The sequence below is a fragment of the Rhipicephalus microplus genome, chromosome 2 (genome assembly GCF_043290135.1).
Source record: "Rhipicephalus microplus isolate Deutch F79 chromosome 2, USDA_Rmic, whole genome shotgun sequence".
Classification (NCBI taxonomy): Eukaryota; Metazoa; Arthropoda; class Arachnida; order Ixodida; family Ixodidae; genus Rhipicephalus; species Rhipicephalus microplus.
In genome coordinates this window covers 269,721,277-269,742,919 of record NC_134701.1, presented here as the reverse complement: position 1 = coordinate 269,742,919, position 21,643 = coordinate 269,721,277, and the positions used below count along the sequence as shown (strand labels likewise).

Here is a 21,643-nt window from a genome sequence, read left to right as displayed (position 1 = left end):
AGAACGCTCCCAATGAGCTCATTTCAGGCCTAACGCTACCTGTCTTAGCTGTCCATTGCTTGCTTAACGCTCTTTTAGTGACGTCTTCACCTACCCATCTCAGTCATCCCCTTCCTCTCAGTTATTTTGTTGCGCAGATGTGAAAAAAAAATTCATCTTCATCATAGCCTAATGAGAGAGCGAGAGAGACACCTACCAATTACATGAAATCAGCGCCCTACTCAGAGGTCACCATGTCGAGTGTGCGTGTTACGCTTACCTCTTTATTATTGTTTTTTTTGAGTGCTTATGATGCCCTATTTATGACATACTGATCGTTTCCTGCCTCCGTTCACCACCTAATTTCTATCTGTAGTAGTTTTTTTCTCTTTCTTTATATACGTGTACGTAAGCAACTTGTATTTCCTGTTTGAATCCGTGTCAGTGGGGCGAGAAGAAGAGACGCAGGCGCAATGCCTACAGCGTACATGCATTACCTCTACTTTGAATGACCGTTTACTTTTTGTCGTCGCCATTTTTTATTTATGCCGATAAAATAAACAAAAAATACATCTAACGAAGAGCGATTGTGCCGTTACTAGATGCGTGGATGCCCTGCTGAAGACTCACAAGTCTAGAAGCATGAAGGCACTTGCGCATGTCCTGAGTTGCACGAAAGTATGTTAGCCGAGTTGAGAAGCGCACAACTAAGGACAGTACCGCAAAGACGCCAGGCAGCGTCTTGACCTGCTTGCACTTCCTCGTCCTCCCCTAACTTGTGCCTTTCTTAAAGGCCAACTCCAGCAATTTTTCGGGGTCAATGAATCTCAATGAAATCTCCTGGGTACGTTTCTTTGCACATTTCCGTCATTTATGCGGAATTGCAGGCCTGAGAGATGCGCTGATTGTTTAAAGATGAATTTCAAAGATTGCCTCGGAAAGCTGACCTCGCTGGCCAGAATTTTCGGCAACACTGTCTGTGCGACGTCCTGTTTGGCATGTCAACGGAAGTGGCGCAGCCGATGGCATCCCTACTTTGGCCGCTAAAGCGCTTATTGTGCTGGCCACAAGGTGACGGCGGTGGTGTTTGGCACTGGTATGTCACGGGAAAACTTTCTTCCTTCTTCTGTGTTTGGCCGGCGCTTCCATGGTCTGGCTTTCACAGTTTTCATACTTCGTGCCAGTGGAACCAGTATATGGCTTCCGGTTCTTACCAAATAGTGCGTCATACGCAGACAGGGCGCCCGGTTGGGTTTCGGTTTCGGGTTTGCACGTTTTTGCCTATCAAAGATTATTTTCAAATTTACTGAGCATTGCAGCTATTGGGCTCGTGACAAGAGTGTCTCAGGAACATAGAAACACCATTACTTTGACATGGTCCAAAAATCGCCGGAGTTGGTCTTTAACTCTGCGAGTGTGAGCCAATTACGTTGGCGACCAACAATTTCTTCTAAGTTACATAGCACTGAGGCAGGTCACTCGCCATGCACTTTTGCACATCAAATACTTTGAATGAAAGGCTCAGCCCTTATTTCCATTCCACTTCACAATCGTAATAAGTGTCCTGATGGCTCCGGGTAACGCCTGAAGTAGGTGGGCGCTGATGTTACATTGCTCTTGTTTGGAAAGAAGGGCAAGATGACAGATTAAAGAAAGAGATATAACAATTTTTAAAGAGTACACCAGACATGTTTGCCTGGTTGATCGCCTGCCTTACTATTTCAGCTGTCGAGTGTTGACAATGGTATGCGTATACAACGGTCACATATACACTCAAATGGCACGTCCGCTCATGCACGAGAATGCACAAAAGAGTTATGAAGTTTCCTTAAAGGCTAACAGTGCTTTCGAAGTGCGTATTGCACAAACGCTACTTTGCGGTGTACCGAGAAGGTGTACCACAGTGCCAAGCTCAAGCCTCGATGCAGTTGCACTGAACCCTTGGTGACCTGTCCCTCTTCAACCAAATGGGAACACTTGGACCGCAGAAGCGGGGATGTTAACTAGTCTAGTATCACTGCTATGCCACCATACAGTGGGAAAGCATTGCAAGACTGTGGCATGACTGCATTGTTTCCTATTGCAGCTATGATACCGTGGTTGCCTTCTATTCAGTGCTACAGTTCGTTATTTGAGCAACCACAAGCACACTACAGAAACAAATTGTGTCATACGTCATATACGCAGGCGATACGAATCTCAAGCGCCTAAATTCCCTCTTGGCCGGTGATATTGTCTGTGTCACCTGTAAATAAAACTGAATTTGAGTGAATCGTATTAAATTATTCCATGCGTGTTTTAGTACAGTATTTCCGATTTCCATCAGCGTCACTATAACACTTGGATTTCGTTATTTATACAATTATATTGTTTTGCATGGATGCGTAGGAAAATTGTTGCAATTTAACATTTCACAAAACACTGCCTTTATTCATACTCAAAACAAGACTCACAGCGCACAAATTATTCACATATACGCAGAGCATTATGCCTGAAGGGTGGCTCCATATCACAATAAAAAGAAACTAGAACACGGTGAGCTTTCATTGCTTTTGGAGGGCTTCAATCAGTATAAAACCTAACAGAACATCTTAATGATATCCATGAAAAAGAAAAAAAACCAAAATATATGCCAATGAGGCGCTTAACTGTCGACAGTAGAGAAAGATTGCACTTGTTTTCGTTTCTTTCTCTTATTTTGTGACAGCACCAACATGAGGAGAGATTCCCTGATTAAAATACTCACGCAGTCTGAAAGTGCGCGCTTTTATTAAAGCCCTACCAAAACTTTGGTCGTTCTATGGTTGAAAACAGAAACCTTACACGGTAGGCTGCGCAGTGGGCGACATGAACAGCTCTGGACGCAGAAACCTGATATCTATTCAAACTTCACATACGAGTTCACAGAATCAAATAAATATATGCACACCCTACGCGATTGCGGTGACTCCAAGAATCATTAGTCGAAGTTACCGCATCTCAAAAACTCTTTTCAATCACTCTTTCACCGAGAAACCCTCCAAATTCAACAGGACTTCAGCCATTGCCTGGAAAGCGCTTAGTGAACGGAAGCCTTTCACTCTTAAATGGTTTGACGTCACCACCGGCATTCACTCTATTAAAGCGAGTTTCGTCCGACATCAATTAAGTCCGCCCGACATTGGTTAAGTGGATTCGACGGGGGGCTCTCCTCGCTATAAGGTTATAGGAAAGGCTGCTGCGCTTCCTAATGTAAAGGCTATTCCTAAAAGCTTTCTGCAGTGCTACTCGATGGTGCAGTTAGCGTAACAAAGAAAAGTTCCTTCAATCATTTTTATGCGGGCGGATAAAAAGGAGAGATCCATATCCGTACTGAACTTCGAAGTATACACGTGTTAACCCTGCCCAAAGCTCAGCAGTTTCACAATTCTGGCTTCACGTGAACGTTAACGTACTCCGTCTAACATGACTTCGTTTTCTCTGAAGTGTAAACGCAAGTTGCGGGAAGACTCCAGAGAATTACCTACGCACTACTAAGTAGTACGTAAGTTCTACGCGAAGTTAGACCGGCCCAACGGTTTTACCGGAAATCGGAGAGTGAATGAATTGCCCTTGATTTATTCTAGTAAGTGCAATAATGAGAAATGTGGGTAGAAGAGTGCTGGTATTGAATCTCACACTTGGAAGCCCCAGTCAGGTTTTTTTTTTCGAAGCAGAAATTACAGGAAAATACATAGACGTGTCTTGTGTAGACTGAGCAACGTGCGCCACAAATCAAAGAAATGAAAGAGTTCATTGTCAAAAAAGATGAAGTTAAAGAAAATTCTGGTGAACCAATATTACAACTAGATAATTGTAGTAACTTTAATGGTGAGTCAGCGTGAACGAAGGCTCACTGCAGTAAGTCTTAGTCGCAGCACAAACAGAAAAACAAAAGTACTACACAGGATTTCAACGCTCACCATCACCAACAATGCGCATGGCACGGAACGGAGTTTCAGGTAAGTGTGTTCTAAACAAAACTTCTGGTCAGTTTATTATTATTTATTCTTGAAGGAGTCAAGTGCAGGAGTGAAGGAGTAAAAATAACTGGTGAGCACCGGGCATCACATTACAGTTACAGAATACAACAATCGCTCTAGCACACGCTTCAAAATGGGAGCCACTTTTGCGTTTCACTTTTGCTGCACCAGGCGGCGACGTCTGTTCATGGTGGCAATTTCGTACAACAGATGTCGACGCTGTTTGGCTGAGTCGCTTTCTATTTACGAGGACGCTAAGACTATACTAAGACCGCACGGTGCGCCTCTACGTATTCAAGCAGAGCTTTGGAAAATGCTGTCGAGGTTGCGAAATAACATGTATTACGACAGATTCATAGATTGTTCACTTATGTTTATTGTGACGACCGAAGGGTGTTTTTTGCGAGCGTGAGGAAAACTCCGCACCATTTCAGCGTGTCCTGTCAGCAAACTGACACAAAACTTTGATTTATATAACCAGAGTAAGACTTAGAAGAAGGATTAGAGAAAGATAAGTCCTTGCCAGCGTACCACTGTCACCCATACTAAGGCTGCCACGAGGACACACCTCACCCAATAATCTATCTATCTATCTATCTATCTATCTATCTATCTATCTATCTATCTATCTATCTATCTATCTATCTATCTATCTATCTATCTATCTATCTATCTATCTATCTATCTATCTATCTCCTTCCGTCCATCCGTCCGTCCGTCCGTCCGTCCGTCCGTCCGTCTGTCTGTCTGTCTGTCTGTCTGTCTGTCTGTCTGTCTGTCTGTCTGTCTGTCTGTCTGTCTGTCTGTCAGTCGGTCGGTCGGTCGGTCGGTCGGTCGGTCGGTCGGTCGGTCGGTCGGTCGGTCGGTCGGTCGGTCTCGAGGAACTTTAATATCGACAGCGATAACAAATAAACGGTGAAATTCAACGGTTCCGGCCAGTGGCTTAGGCAGAAATTTACGTCGATGGCGGCATGGCCCTTGATCTGATGTGGAGGCCATGCAATTTAGTTAGGATCGATTCTCATTTTCTTGCTGCGTATCCGATGGCACGGGGAAATTTTGGGAGGGGCACATGACCGGTGAGCCACACACTTGTCTACGCCACTGGCTCTTGCAACTGTGAACTCAGCAACTAACCGTGGCAGACACGTACGCTACAACGGGTCCCACCCTAGTGAATGGACGCTGCTCATGCATATATACAAATAAACAAAATACGGGCGAACAATTAGAAAAAAAAGGAAGAAACGTAAATAAACCCCAAGGTTTTCTTTTGAACTTAGATTCTCAGCACAGAGGTTGTGCGTATAGCGCACGGTGTAAGATACAAAGTGTTTGTATCTTACACCATGAAATAGCATGAAGGGGGAGGCATGTGGTATATTGTAATCGCGCGTCATATTAGGTTCCTCATTGCGCTTGCGTGTTTCACATGCGGCTTCCTTGCAACTGGTGGCTTTGAAGTCCCTCCGATATCACAGCCTGCTCGCTCGATCGTCAAACTGTCGGTCGAGGAATGAGCTAAACAATGATATAACGGTTCATGGCGAGAGTCCAATTCACTATACTCTAAAACTTTAGGAAGTTCCGAGTGAAGAGAAAGAAGAAAATGAGGAGATGACACATGGGGTGATAATCCGGCTGGTAAAACAACTCCACCTCACAAATGCGGTGAGGTGGAGTTGTTTCATGGCCGTTTCATGGCCGATGCCCCGTGGTGGGTTGCGCCAGGACTCTGAGGAACAACCAACCAACCAACATGCTGAAAGAACGAAAACGGACAATAGCTAATTTATTACAGCGAATGCTCCAAACAGACTAGCATTTCTGGGGAAGACTAAGGCTTGATGGGGTGGCAAGTCGCTGAACAAGATATCAGATGAGCGCGACGCCAAAAAGTGTTGCCTTCGTCAGGACAGAAACTGCCATTCGGGCACTGTTGTTTTCTTTGTGAGGACAAGTCCTGCTGCCGAAGCACAGGCTCCGGTGACATTATTCAAGGGAGTTTTCATCACTCTTGCAAACGGTAAGTAATAGTGATACATTCAGTGCCTTATCGGACGCCGAAACCTACGGTTATCCCGCAAATGTAATACCTAGCGATTATGCTGCAAAATAAAACGACAACCGTTAAACAATCAAGAAACAGAAATAAAAATATAAGCTTTCGTGTTTAATCGATTATGGTGAGGCCTCTTGCACCATTCACCACTTCGAGATCTGCGCGTATCTTAAGAAAAATCGAGTACCTTAAAAAGAACCTACACACAATACAAGAACCTATTTTACGTATCTCACCTATCAAACTCTCTTACCAATTGGTAAGATAGGTTGACTTAAAATTCAGAAATAAGTCAGAAAACATTAAATTCTTTAACGGCACCTAATGAACTAATACACAGAACATGTACTCGCAAGAGGGTTAGGACAAAAAGGACACAGCGCAGAAAATTAAGGCAACAGAGGCAAATTTGAGTGCAATTCGAGTAAGTCACATTGATCAGACGATGCTACACTAGTAATGGGAGGAATAAAATAGCTAAAAACGCACATTACGAAGGCAAAGAGATAGAGAGAGAGAGAGAGAGTTGGTACTTTCTAACATAAAAATATAAATGTTACGGTAAAAATATAAATGTTACATAAAAATATAAATGATAGCATTCGGATATACGACAACGTAATGAATGTTGTAGACCACTACGTTTACCAATGATCCCGAACAAGCGTAGGTAGTTGGCCAACGAAGAGATATAGCCAAAAATAATATTAAAAAGAAAGCAACGGGTGGACTTGGAAAGCTCATGAAAGACAGTGATCGAGAATGGCTCACATTGCCGGTCTGTAGCGACTGGGGACGGCTATACGCTCTCCCATAGTAGAGTACCTAGTACTCTAAATCTTTAACCACTTCTTCAAATCACAAATAAGAGTGTGATTCATGCGGTTGATACTCTGAACAAGAGTTACAGGCCTCGCGTAAATATGAAACAATATTGAGTCAAGTTATATGGAGCCATGGTGTTCACACAGTTTTCAGAATTCCATGGACTTCCAAATGAAAAAAAAAAATATCGATTATTTACGAGACAGAAAGAGAGAGATGAAAGTATACGTTCTTTTCAAAATGATGAAACTAAAATTTTCTAATCTTGCTCATAATCTCCAAACTATCAATTCTGTGGAGGGGCAATAACGCCGAATGAAGCGAAAAATAGGATAAAAAATGAGGCCGACTGTGAGCGAAATTGTTAGATGGTATTCTAGAAGTAAGACTGAAATGCCACGTTAGGCTAAAAGAACTTCTATGAAATTGGTATTCTAGGCATCGATGCACTCAAGTTGGCAGCAAGAGATGCCAGAGACACAATGGTTGTTTACAACAACATAAAAAGTGTTAATCGCAAGCAAAAACAAAAAGAACAGTCATTAAACCATTTTTTCGGTTCGTAAGACCCTACATAGATTGTTAATAATATGCATAGGCTGGCGTTGAGGCAAGCCATATTCCAGAGCTCGATATTAAGATAACCTAGAATAGAGCACGACATTGTGAAAGCGAAAAATACTGCGACGTTTTTAACGCATTTACTGGTTGTTTCATTAACTGTTTCATTGATTGATTGACTGAATGAATAATTGACTGGTCCCATAATGAATTATGAGCTCAACTTTTTGCAAGAAACAGCATTGTTTATTGACAATGTCTTGCGAGGTAATTCCAAATAGGAGTAAAACAAAAATAATAGATATTACGACTCTCTTGTTTGAAGGAAACCACATGCTCAGCTCTGTATTTCATGCTGGCTCACTCAATAAATATAGTAAGCTCTTTCAACATTACACTTAGCCACAGCCGGTGTAACATAGGAGTAGTTTTTCGCACACAATGAATGTCGACAATCTGGACCAACCATCCATCAGGAAACCTGCGCCTGGACTTCATTTGCCCACACATGATCCCTCACCAAGAAGCTTTTCCTAGCGTGCGTGGAAACGATTGATGGTTGACACTGAACAGGTACGTCACACGTCGCCACCGCACTGCGACATCGCAGTGGTTAAGAATGACAGATGTCAGGTGTCACCTACGGAGGCACGATAGTGGGGCCTTACGCGTGACGGGCACTTGAGGTCCATCGCCCGCAGTCGCCCTCTGTCGCCGTGCACAGCACTCAGTGGATGTCGAGTCACGCCTGGACGGTCGCCAGAAGAAACGCGCGCCGCTTTCAAACATGCATATGCAGCCGCAGCGGTGGCCAGCGCCGGAGTACATGTGTCACTTAACCATCATAAGCGGAATATAGGATGCATTGGTGCAAACAAGGTATGTATGTAGGAGTGCGCTCAGGATGGTAAGCGGCTGGGGCAACTTTCCTTCAAGTTATATAAGGTGCCTCAGCAATTATGTAAGGGGGGCGCCACGCCTGCTCCATACCTTTATCCAGTCGTACGTGAACCATCATTGCTTTAAAGGGCATGGTTATGGTCATGCAGGCTCATGGTGACAATGGCAGTCGAGAACTCCTAATGATGCATTCAAGTAACAGTTTTATTCAGTCACTTACGTTAGGAAAGCCGGAGACTAAAAGGCAGGTCATTGGGAGATGCAAGTAACGCTTCGTTTTTATAATTGCATTTTTTTTGTGAAGGCTTCCTTTCACAACCAACGCAGTTGGGGAGGGGAGGGGAAGGAATCACTGCGGTGAAGCATCACTCATTTTCATGGAGAACCTATGGTCTATGGGTATGTACGTACGTCACATATGATGGGAGTGTAACCTAGACAGCATGAGAAAACCACTGCGTATGCACTCTAGTGAACTGAGCTTAGGCCTTTCTTTAGTAATATTAACTGGTAAAACATGTATTGCTTGTTGTTTGTTTGTTTCAAATTATGTTTCTTTATATTGTCGCAGAATCGAGGCTTAAACGAACGCAACAGTCCGCTTATTCAGTACCGTTTATTCTTCAAGAGAGAGAGAAAATTGAAAGCACTAGCAGTTTACGTTGCACGCTGATAGCGGTGAACAGGCCGCCGGCCGCAAGTAAGCTCATTTACGTTGATATGTGACGGCTGTGATACATACGGCATGGAACATTCGAGCCTTATCGCTGGTGCTCGCGTAAGCTCTCCAGTAAACATAGCTATTCGCGTCCTTCGCATAATCTTAACAGAATGATCTTGAACAATTCAAAAGCTTCTCAATCATTGAGGCGTGGTCTCCGCAGAGCATTGCTAATAGTCTTTGTGGGTCAGCATCATCAGCCTACTACGCCCACTGCAGGGCAAATGCCTCTCCCATGATCCGCCAATCAACCCGGTTGTGTCATTTCTGCCACCACGTTATACATACGAACACTTTAATCTCATCAGCCCATCTAACTTTCTTTCTCCCCCTCGGTGCGATTGCCCTCTCTGGGATTCCAGTCACTTACCATTAATCCAGCCTACGTGCTACGTGCCCAGTCCACGTCCATTTCTTCTTGATTTCAACTATAATATTCTTAACCCTGGTTTGTTTCCTGACCCACTCTGCTCTCTTATTGTCTCCTAAGGATACATCATCTTCATTTCCATCGCTCGCTGCGTCGTCCTCGACTTAGCTGAACCCTCTTTGTAAGCCTCCGGGTTTCTGCTCTGTAGATAAGTGCCGGCAAGATGCAGCTGTTTCATATCTTCCTCTTAAAAGTCAGTGGTATATTACCATTCATGATTTGAAAATGCTTGCCGAATGTGATCCACCCCATCCTCCTTTTTTTAGTTATTTCACTCTAGTGGTTCTGCTCCACAGTTACTACCTGTCCTATGTAGACATATTTCTTTGTTACTTCCAGTGTCTCTCTACCTATGGAAAAGTGCTGTTTTCTGTCGTGACTGTTGCGCATAACTTTAGCTTTGTGCATATTAATTTTCAGATCTACTCTTCTGCTTTCCTTGTCCAGTTCTGTAATCATTCGTCCCCTGAGTTACTCATCAAAGAAATGTGATCAGCGAATCGCAGGTTACTAAGATACTCTTCGTAAACTCTTATCCCAAACTCTTCCCAATATAGGGCCCTGAAAACCTCCTGCAAACACGCGGTGAATAGCATTGGAGAGATTGCGTCTCCCTGCATTACACTCTATTGGGATTGCGTGGGAGTAAGCCGAAAACATCACAATAAAGCACTAATAACGCGTGGCAACATAAAATTTGTTTTCAAGTGGATCACTCTCACTGGAGTGGCATATATTGCTCTACCTCTCAATAGACTTGCAGAGTTTGTGCCAATCTAAGACATATTCGCATGAAAACTGAAGAGCTTTCCCTGGTGTTCTGCCTAATTAGAGCCAGTTCGGTATGCGTGCCGACCTTAGTTCGTCTCAACTGATATGAGTTCTGGCCATGGACGTCATCTCAAAGCCAAGTCGGCATTTATTTGTGGTGGATACGATATTTAACAGCCGGTCTATTAAACGTTTCGCTCTGCCACGTGGTGTGAATAGAATCTCGGCCCAGCTTGCCTGTCATGGAGAGCCTAACGTTAAAACTCAGATGAACCTAGTTGAGCTAATGTAAGTGAAGCCAAACATAATAAACCTAGATATGTATAATATAGTCTAAATAGAGCAATTATGATAAAGGCTAATGAGAGTGAACTAATTAAGCCTAGCCCAGCTTGCCTGTGCCTAATTAAGTCAAGTTAAGCTTTCGATGAACCAGAGCTTAAATGAACCATAATAACTATGAATAAAACTACTTCCACATACAATGACATAAGCTTAGTATATATAAAATAAATCCACCACCTAACTAAGCCTGATTCATCCTAGTTGAACTAAGACTAAATGATCTAAGCCAAGTTCAATGTGATACAAATTGCTAGTGCCCAAGTAGCCTAAATAAGCCATTATTAATTAAATCAAGCTTGCTTCAGTTCAACTAAGACTACGACTAATGGAGACTAATTGAGTTGTGTATGGTTATGCCACGCCCTACCGAGATACTTCAGATACATGAGGCCCAATTATGCTGATGAAACCCAATTAAGCTATATAGATTAATCAAGTCTGACTGAGCACAACATTGGCTTGAAATCGAATGACTGATACTCAACCTATTCCGATCTCACCAAGAAAACCACAAGCTCCACTGTGATTCAGCCTCACGCCACTTAGTGAAAGATGACCATATTTTATCTAGACAAAACAAGCAGAAGAGCGTGATAGAGAGAGACAAAAACAGACTCAAAATAGTTAAGATTTAGAAGATCTTGCTCATGCGCAATGAAGTTATTCGGCCTAGATTCAAACTGCACCTTCAAGGTATGTTAACGTGGCGAACTAAAGGCGTTCATCCATTATCCCCTGATCTCCGTTTTGGGTTAATCAAATGTTCGGGGTCATCGAGTGAATGTGCTCGTATTCGCTCGTGCAATGACACAATACAGTAGTTGGTGTGGTTAGTTCACCAATGTTTTTCACCGCACCTGGAAATGTCGACAACCACTGGGCTACCGCCCCACTCACATTCCTCCTGGGTGACTGCGCTGACCAGCTCAGAGCCACAGAAGCAGCGTCGGCTGATCCAGTGGTCAAATGGTGTGGCGCGAGCCAATGACACCCTGAACTAAGGGCTCCACACAAAGAGGACTATCATTTCGGCCTGCATGAATAAAAGTTTTTTTTTCTATCTCTCCGCGTTGTTGTTCTCGGCTCACAAGCGCCTATTTCGCGACAACCTACCACCACACTCGAAGCTCAACAAAGAGGACAGCACCATACTGAGAAGACGGCAGAGTAACACATACACACATGGCATGCTAATGCACCGATTGTACCCAACATTACATGAGTATGTTTGCCCGATTTGTGCCGTACCAGGCACGTTGGCCCACCTGATCCTCGAGTGCCCATGCAATACAAATACAGATCTCTCGCCTCCGCTGAGCACCTGCGACGCTGGTAAAGAAAACGAACACCTTCTCGAAACGTGGGAGGCCAAGCTCGCCTTGGCGGACCTGGACCAACAATGACGTCTCGTCGCCAGGGCCAAGGAGTGTTCCTGGAATGAGGAGACCTCCCACCTGCAGGTGAACGCGGAACCTACACCACTACAACAGTTCGAAAAATAAACGTTTATTCCTCCTCCTCCTCTCCGCGTTGTTGTTCTCGGCTCACAAGCACCTATATATTTCACGACACTCTACGAAAGTGATTTGACAAATTGTGCACTTACTGAACAAGCGGGTATATGCAGGCTAGTTCGTATTTAATTGCAGATTTTTTGGCTCTAGCGCTGCGTACAAAATTGAAAGAAAGAAGTTGACAAAAGTTGAGAGTGTGCGTCTTTCCTCTCAACTTCTTTCTTAAAATTTCGTATGCGGTGCTACACCCGAAAAGTCGGCAATGGGTACTTATAGTTGCGCGTACACAAACGTACGAAAGCCCGCGAGTTTTTGTGCGGATGGTGTGCATTACTACCAACGATTAGTATGTTCACTCAGTATTACACAAGTACCATTCATCGCTCAACGGCCGCACTTCCTCTTCGTGTTCGTAATTCCAGAAAAGCGGCCCATGAAGTTCGTATGTTCGACATTCAGTGTAGTATGTTTCAGTGAAAACAGAGTCTGTTATCTTGCGGCTGACAAGAGACTTCACACCGTGAATGAAACCAGGTGAAAGTGGTCGTAAGCTCCTTCAGATGAGGGTAAAGGAGTTGTATTCTATGGATAACACTGACCAGTTCACTGTCAAGATTGTTTTGATCTCCATCGATGCCAGTTTTGTACCTTTACAATTAAGTTTGCCATTCATGAATGAAACAGCTTGGGAGTTAGGAATCTTACCTACCAGTCCTCGTGGGCCTAAACGGAGTCCGCAATTTTTCCGTCACGTCGCCTTTCCTGTTGGTTCACTTTCCTCTGTGAATGCTACCAGAGGTAATGCTAACTTGGGCTCTCTTCTATGTACAGCGACAATGATTGAGCACGTCTAAATTAGTCATATCCGAAAGCGCATCGCCTTCATGTTTGCACTGGATGCCTCTAACGTGATCATCTTTTCCTCGATGATAGTTTGATGCTTAACACTGATGTAGCCCGAACATAAACTGAATATGCGCCAAACAACTCCAGCACAAAGAAGCTATTGGCCTGTTTGAGAATGGACCGTAGTTGTTAAGTTCGAACCGACAGAAGCAAAAAGTCACTTCCCTAACGGAAGGCGCGACATCTACAAATATATTACATATTACAAGCTCGTTCTACGTCTCGAACGGAAATGGCTTTACTAACATCGTTAAAAAAACACAAGCAAAAAGCAGTTCAAGGACTACTCCCCTCTATAAATCGCGAGCTATCACGTCACTGTTTCCGCCAACTCTCGCCACCCTCAATTTTTATAGCACTATGCACACTCTTCTCGTTTAAATTCTTCTAACTCACCTTTTTATTGTTAAAGCATTCTCTATTTGCTCCATACCAATCTTAACCAGGCCAAGGTATTCCCCTTGAGAATAGGGCTTGCCTGAGTTTGTTGGCTGCTTATCTCAATGAGGGTTTTCAAAGACACGCATTGTTGATGAAGGCGCAAAAAGAAAGACGATACACCACTGGACTAGCATCTGTAGGTTAACTGATAACTTCACACTTTAAGACCAGTTTTGGACATTTTATCATGAGTGCGTTTGCATATGACACTCTTCACGGGGTGTGATTCTTCGGCCGTTGTCGGGGCATGGCTCAACATCATGATTGGCTTGTAGGCGAAACATTGCGTACGCAATGCTTCGAGTCTACAAATCAATCATGATTTAGAGTCGTAAGCTATGCAGCACTCTTTCAGAAAATGTAGCGGTAACTGTAGATGGATGGATGGATGAAAAACGTTATTAATGTAACCATAGAGTTTCCTAAAATTAACTATAGGAGGCTCTAGCACTGCGATAGTTCAGTCACTATGAGAATGATCGGTGGTATAAAAATTTCCGTAGTCTCCGTACATATGGGCGGGCTTCTAACTCATTTGTGGCTTTGTTTATTACTGTATTTTGTTTTGTGTCGAATAAAAAGATGCATCATTGTGAACCTGCTGCATAGGTCAGCAAAACTTGTGGAGCTCCCTCAGATTCACTCATGAAATATATTTTGAGATTTGGACTCGGTGGGACTCACACCCACGACAATTAGCTTCATCCGCAGTCACTCGTACTGACATTCACCAAGGCAATACTCACCCAGACTCACTCAGGCACAGAGTCACAGATCGAGCTGAGCCTGAGTGAGTTCAGTTGAGTCGACGCAAGTCCGTCAGCCTAGAATTAGCTTCTTCAAACGTGGTGTCAATGATCTTTAACACCAGTATTTCACGTAATCGGTGCTTTTCTCGGTGCCGTTTGACACAGTATCTTCGAAAACAAGTTCTGAGTGCTTCCAAACGACTAAGGTCATTTTTCTTGGAAGTGATGACAGCATAAAATATAATGATCAAGAAATTACGCGGAAGAATTGGTGAAGAAAGGTCAAGGCACACTCCCACGTCATTCAAGCCTCTCATTAATAAATATTTAAGCGGTGTGTACATTACACTGCATTTAAATACGTGTGAGTAGACGTCCGCGTAAACGTCAATCCAGGTCAGGGTGATAGTAATGCTGAAGATGACTAGATTGGGTCCTAGATCCGCAAAAGAAAGTGGGACTCACGCAGACTCACCCAAGAATTATATTTTTGCGCTTTGGACTGACTCGAACTCGAACTCACCAAAATTTTCCAGAGCCGACCTCACTCGGACTCACACTCACGAGAACAACCGGACTCATTCAGACTCACACTCACAAAAATATTGCTTATCCGGATGCGTTCACACTCAAACTCACAGATCAGAGGTCGAATAATGAGTAAGTCCACTGACCTATTACCTCCTGACCCGATTTGAATTGGTGAGCACAAAAGGTTAAGATGTTGAAGCGCAACTGCTTAACATTTGCTGATTGTTTTCTCGCGACAAAGCAGTTTCAAGCCTCACGAAGCAAAACGGAGCCAAAAGTACAACGATTAAGCGAATTTTCATGCTCGCTGAAGCGCCGTGCGTTGCAGCTCCTACAGAGACTACCTCCAGAGTTCCCTCTCGTGTATTTACAGCAAATTCTGCAACTGGTGTCAAATAGTGCATTTCACTTGCAGCGCGATGTTTCCTACGGAAGCCACACAACGGTGAAGTATACACACTGCCGCATTTGCATATTGTAATAGAGTCGCTTAACTTACTCGTCTCGCACCAGGCAGCGTACAAAGCACGCGCTCTTCAAAGGTCATACCAGAGTAGAAACGTGTCTCGTGGTGTCACGTTCGACATTTGCACTTGGCTGTAACGGAAACGCCAGCGTCGTCAGCGAGGTGACACCACGTGGCCAACGAGTACGTGTCCGACACCGTGCTTATTGTTTCCGCACAGAATGCTTGCTGCAGGTGAGTCAAGCTGACTGAAGATCTAAGGTTCACGTTCACCGCAGCACAGTGGCACATCGGGGTCGCGTGGTGGTTGTATATTACCGGGCGCTGCAACAGAGCTTGGTTGGTGAATTAGCTAATACTCTCCGCCTACCACAACCGATCTCTCGGCATAAGCATTGTTCACGTGAGAAGTGGTTACGAAACACCGTGTGCTCCCCGCCTCAAAAGATTGATCTCCTGCCAACGCCGGAGCTTGTCCTCACTACCCTTCACGTCTGGACACATCGCATACCAGGCCCAGTATTTCGTAGCGATGCGACGCGCTTCATTCTAGGCTATTCTTACCACCCACTGGTCATGTATGCTTTGCGCCCGTTGATAACCTGGGCGGACCATCTCTCCGAGTACTGGTCACACACACACACACACACACACACACACACACACACACACACACACACACACACACACACACACACACACACACACACACACACACACACACACACACACACACACACACACACACACACACACACACACACACACACACACACACACACACACACACACACACACACACACACACACACACACACACACACACACACACACACACACACACACACACACACACACACACACACACACACACACACACACACACACACACACACACACACACACACACACACACACACACACACACACACACACACACACACACACACACACACACACACAAACACACACACACACACACAGTATAGGCATTGAAAAAGACATCACTACGAAATGCCGACCCAGACCACAGCTACAGCCAATATGGGTAATAAAAATTTCTTTAGCACAAAACGACGCCAATAGACAGCCGGTAGAGAAAGAGGGCTGTCTGTCTCGAGTGATGTCGCTTGTATTGAATTGTCGCTTCGCACTGAAAAAGCCCCATGGATTCCCACAAACTATAGCCTGCCGAAGCACCGTGTTTGTTGTTTGCTTGTTTGTAATGAGCCCAACTTGAATTTAGCCCTGAGTGCTCGGACTTGTCTCACGGGACTGCCCCTACAACAGTAGGACGGCAGCGTTTATAGAGCTTCTGTGAAAAGAGCTAAACGAAAACAGCCAACCTTCGTTACTGGTCATTTTCAGCTTGCGCTTTCAAAGTATCGCATACGTGTGCGCAGGCCGCCGCAATAAGAGGGGTGTGAGTCATGTGACAACCCGTAGCCTCAAGAATTCGCCCACTTCTAGTCTCTCGTCCCTCAAGGAACTGCTCCCTGAACTGCAAGGCACATTTCAAGCAATGCACATTTCAAGCAAAAGAAAAAAAGATTGCATCTGACAAATACTCTACTGCTGTTAACATAATTAAGGCAACCGTAAAATTCAATTCGCCAAAGGACCAAGAAAAATATACAAGCTACTCAACAATTATCCACATTTGTACTATCAATCAGGTAACAGAGCAATTCTCAGAATCTACTCAACCACTATACGTAGCCTTCATAGATTACGATAAAGAATTTGATTCAGTAGAGATATCAGCAGTCATGCAGATACTGCAGAATCAGGGCGTCGTCGAAGCGTATATAAACATCCTGGAAGAAATATACAGCGGGTCAACGGCTACTATAGCGCTCCATAAAGAAAACGACAGAATAGCAATAAAGAAGGGTGTAAGACAAGGGGATCCAATCTCTCCAGAGCTTTTTAACGCGTGTATACAGGAGGTTTTCAGAGTCCTAGAATGGGAAAACTTAGGGATGCGAGTTAATAGAGAGTGGCTTAGTAATCTGCGCTTCGCCGAAGAAATTCATTGCTGAGTAACCCAGGGGAGGAAATGCAACTCATTATTACTGAATTAAACAAAGAGAGCATAAAGGTAGGTCTAATAATTAATTTGTGGAAAACGAAAGTAATGTACAACCACCTAGCAAGTGAACAGTGCATCGAGATGTAGCAGTGCACTTTAAGTTGTAAAAGAGTACGTCTACTTAGGACACGTAGTAACCACGGAGACGAACCGCGAGATTGAAGTAACTATAATGGGGTGGAGCACATTCGGCAAGCATTCTCATATCATGAAAGGTAGATTACCACTATCCCTCAAGAGAAAAGTATATGAGAGCTGCATCTTATCGGTATTTACCTACGAAACAGAAACCTGGAGGATTACAAGGAGGGTTCAACATAAGTTGATGGCGCAGCGAGCAATGAAAAGGAAAATGATATTTATAAACTTGAGGGACAAGAGGAGAGCAGAGTGTATCAGGGAACAAACGGGTGTTAAGGACATCATAATGGAAATCAAGAATAAATGGTGATGGGCAGGGCTAGTAGTGCGTTGGCAGGATAACCGTTGGTCACTAAGGGTAACTGACTAGATTGCCATAGAAAGCAAGTGGGTGAGGAGGAGAGAGAAAGCTAAGCTGGCAGACAAGATTAGGAAGTTTGCGGGTATAAAGTGGCAGCACCAAGCACAGGGCATATTTGACTGACGGAACATGGGAGAGGCCTTTGTTCTGCAGTGGGCGTAGTCAGGCTGATGATGATCATGAAATCGTACTGCATGTGGTTGAGATACTATACACGATAACACTATAGCCAAGTTCTTTTATGACCTAGTAGGTAATGCAGTTGCACTCAGCAGAATAGGTTTACGAAAGACACTCATCATGCAATCTTTGTGCTTTCTCGTGCAGTTGTGTGACTGGAGAGCCTGCTGCTTCCCTATCTCACCTTTGCGATTTGCTAATAAGATTGATAACAATAGAACTCCCACTAGAGCTTATTTAGGGTATTTCTGGGATTTTCGGGGCGAAGCACCGAGGGGTCTCGGCATGTCGGCGCGTCATGTTGTCATTACTGTCCATCGCAAACGGGTGTGATCCACAAAGCCGGGGTCAAGGACACTACTCACGACTGGTCCATAGTATGCAAATTATGAATGAAAAGGTCCGTCGATGCTGTCTAAAACAATATGATTTTCTTAGCAATGGTGTCAGTGTTCCCGATAAAATTCGCCGAGGCGTTAAACTTTCTTCTCTAAAACAAGAAAACACAAACGTCCATATTTGCGGCCAAGTCATCTATTTGAAACAGCACTTCTAGGAACGTATCTGTAAAATGATGGTGCTTTACTCAACGCCGGTTCACAAAAAAAAAAAAATAAAGGCAACAGTTTGCCCAATAAACAAACGATGGTATCAGCGGAGCTGAAACACCCTTCCCTACAAGTCACAAGGAACTGAAGCCGGGCATGTAGGGAAAAACAACAACAAGAAGCACTTCATGATAGGCTGCATTCCGATGACGTCAGTGGAGCTCGAACACCTTTCTCTTCATGCCCGCGGTGTCAGGCTCAGCACCACGAGATCTTAGTCAAAAAACTCTCTCTGAAAACAATGGGGCAAATACTTTGGTCAGGCCCTGCTACTCCCCCTCCTTCTCTTCCTTCCTTCCTTCATCATCATCATTATCATCATCATCATCATCACCCCCACCACCTTCTTCTTCTTCTTCTTCTTCTTCTTCTTCTTCTTCTTCTTCTTCTTCTTCTTCTTCTTCTTCTTCTTCTTCTTCTTCTTCTTCTTCTTCTTCTTCTTCTTCTTCTTCTTCTTCTTCTTCTTCTTCTTCTTCTTCTTGTCATTGCCCATTAGCAGCGATTTTGATGCTAAAAACACTGACGCTCACGGTACGCTTCGCTGCTTCCCAGGTTTCACATTGGTTGAGCTGAAGCACCCATCCCAGCATGGATCACTCCTCCTAAACTCTCCTTATCTTTTTCGCTTTGAAATACGCAGTGATCGCTCCACATTGTCAGTTTTTACGTCACGCTTTTCATACTCTCTACTACATCCGTGTCACACAACTGTCCCTGTAGCGCAGTGGATAGCGCGTTGGACTTCTAATCCAAAGGTCCCGGGTTCGAGTCCCGGCAGGGATGACAGTAACTTTTACGAGGGGTCTCATATTTCTGGTCATTTAAAAAGAACCATATACGAGATTTCCCGTGCTCCTCGCGAAATTGTAATCAAACTTGCCAGCTTCCCCCATTTTCCCCCTTTTGAGCAACCCGCCCCGACTAATTTCAGACATTTTCCACGCAGCCAGTGGTCCTTCCATGACGCCATCCAACTAATTAGGAGGGAGAGCATTATTGAAAAGAAAAACGCTCATTATGATCAGGTGGAATGTCTCTTCTAGTTTTTCGCACTAATTTTGGTATAAAGGATATGAAACAAAGTTAGTACCGTTTTGCTCGTGTTAAAACGCTGCTGACTTTCTCGATAATAAATTCAAGCCTTTAAGTCCAGCTAATTGAGCAGAAAAAAAAAAACCGATCAGACAATCAACCATACAGCCCCGCACACGAGCGTTTTTATATGAACTCTTTGCCCCTAATGCATCTCTTTACAGCAGTCACGTTACCTGCTCACCAGCGATTAACTGCGAAAAAGCAGCCGTTCTATGGAACAATGTCGTCGCGTCATCGGAATTGACCTGTTCTCGTCATTTAGCGTGTTGTGCCCATTCGGACAAGGCACCCAAGATGAACAAAACAACAGCATCAACAATAAGCGAGGAGAACAGTGACACGAGAGTAGTGAAAGCGCAGTGAGTGGACGTGTTCACGTGAACAAAACGAGGGTTGTTGAATTTCAACTCACAGGACCGTGCCTGTATACGTGAGATACAGCGCAGCGCAGCACTTACGTTTGCCTTCGGCATGCACGGATTATTCTTTTTATAGTTTTGTTGCAGCGCGCTTAGCGTGTATTCTTAGCGAGCGGCGTTCTATACACAGGAAAGCCACTGCCGAGAAGTGCAGGTTTCCGCAGACCTTATACCATCCTTGTCAAAGTACCACGACAGCGTATAGGAGGTTTCGCTGTACAAGTAGCGGGAGGAGGATACTCGGTCGCGCTGAAGAAGCGTGCAGTCCTGTTCATGCGGTATTACCTCGAAAAGCCGCACGAACCTATAAATAGCCAGCTTGCAGGTGAGGTTGCTTTGCGACTTGATCTGTCTCGTTGGCCGCCACCCTATAGGTCGCGCTTCTCGTGCTTTCTGGCATTCTCTGTCAATCGAGTTTCACGTATGAAAACAAGAGTAAATAGAGACACACGGTTGTAAACGGAACTGCTGTGCCGAGCTGAAACGCAAGCGCAGTGATTTTCTCGATGTACCTAATGCATTATACAAAGTGTAACATAGGGTTAGTTGGTGCATAGTTTAGCGAATCAGTTTTGGTGCAAAACTGACAACAAGAAACACTGATCTAGCAAAACTCCTTCGGTGTGTCATACGCTTCATGCATTCAACGTTCTCCACACGTAACTAGGCCTGCGTTAGACTAAGCACTTCCACGTGTTTAATGCAACGCCAGCGGTACCAATTCTCTGACCGTGAACAATGGCCATCACGCATAAGCGGCAAAGCCAGCGTCACAATTTTTCAGAAAGGTCCTTACGAGCGACGTTCCTTAAAGTTGTAACCCTTAAAGTTATCAATTCCTTAAAGTTGCAACTGCCTGCACCTTTCCCAATGTTGCACGTATTTCGTGCGCGATCCCGCGAGGGCGAGTCAAAGCGCGGAAGAAGAGGCTGCACAATGGAGGGTGTAACCTCGACATAAAACAATACCGACACGGAAGCCAGGGCGGAAGCATGCTTCCGGCAGGAGCATCGTTAAGGGTTCGTTTACTCTGTCGCGGGCCTCCTCCCCTTTCAAGCGCAGAAATTTACGGCTTTTTGCTGCTGATCTCTCCTCGGCGACCGGTCTTATATTTTCCGCGCCGCATAGGTGACTCGGTTGCCCACGGCTGGAGCGCTCCTCCACGTAATGCGTCGCCTCCACGCCACAACAGAATCGCGCTCGTGTCAAAGGAAAGGTGAGAACTTCGCCCCAGACTGGGCCTTCAGAATTAACGAGCAAGCAGAATGATAAAAAAAGACAACTCATCATCTGTGCTGTGTCTCCTTACGTGACCACGGTCAGCGCTTGTAAAGGGAGAACATGACACTAAAAATACTTACCGCGCATTACCTCACATATTATCGCGTACAACGCCGTTTCAAGAACAATGAAAATTACAATAAGTGATTATACAATGAAACTTGTCAAGTTTCCTACCGGCTTTCAAACGCCTTCTGTCAGCTCAGCGCCTATTGTACTTTTTATGTTATTACATTACGAAGACAATGCCAATCTATTGTTCCT

General features: G+C 44.4%; 1 non-coding gene across 1 annotated transcript; it reads left to right on the top strand.

Moving 5' to 3' along the window:
* The first annotated feature begins 19,294 nt into the window (after window positions 1-19,294).
* On the top strand, window positions 19,295-19,367 carry TRNAR-UCU (transfer RNA arginine (anticodon UCU)). Its single transcript has one exon. It is a non-coding gene; the product is annotated as a tRNA-Arg (tRNA).
* Window positions 19,368-21,643: the final 2,276 nt, after the last annotated feature.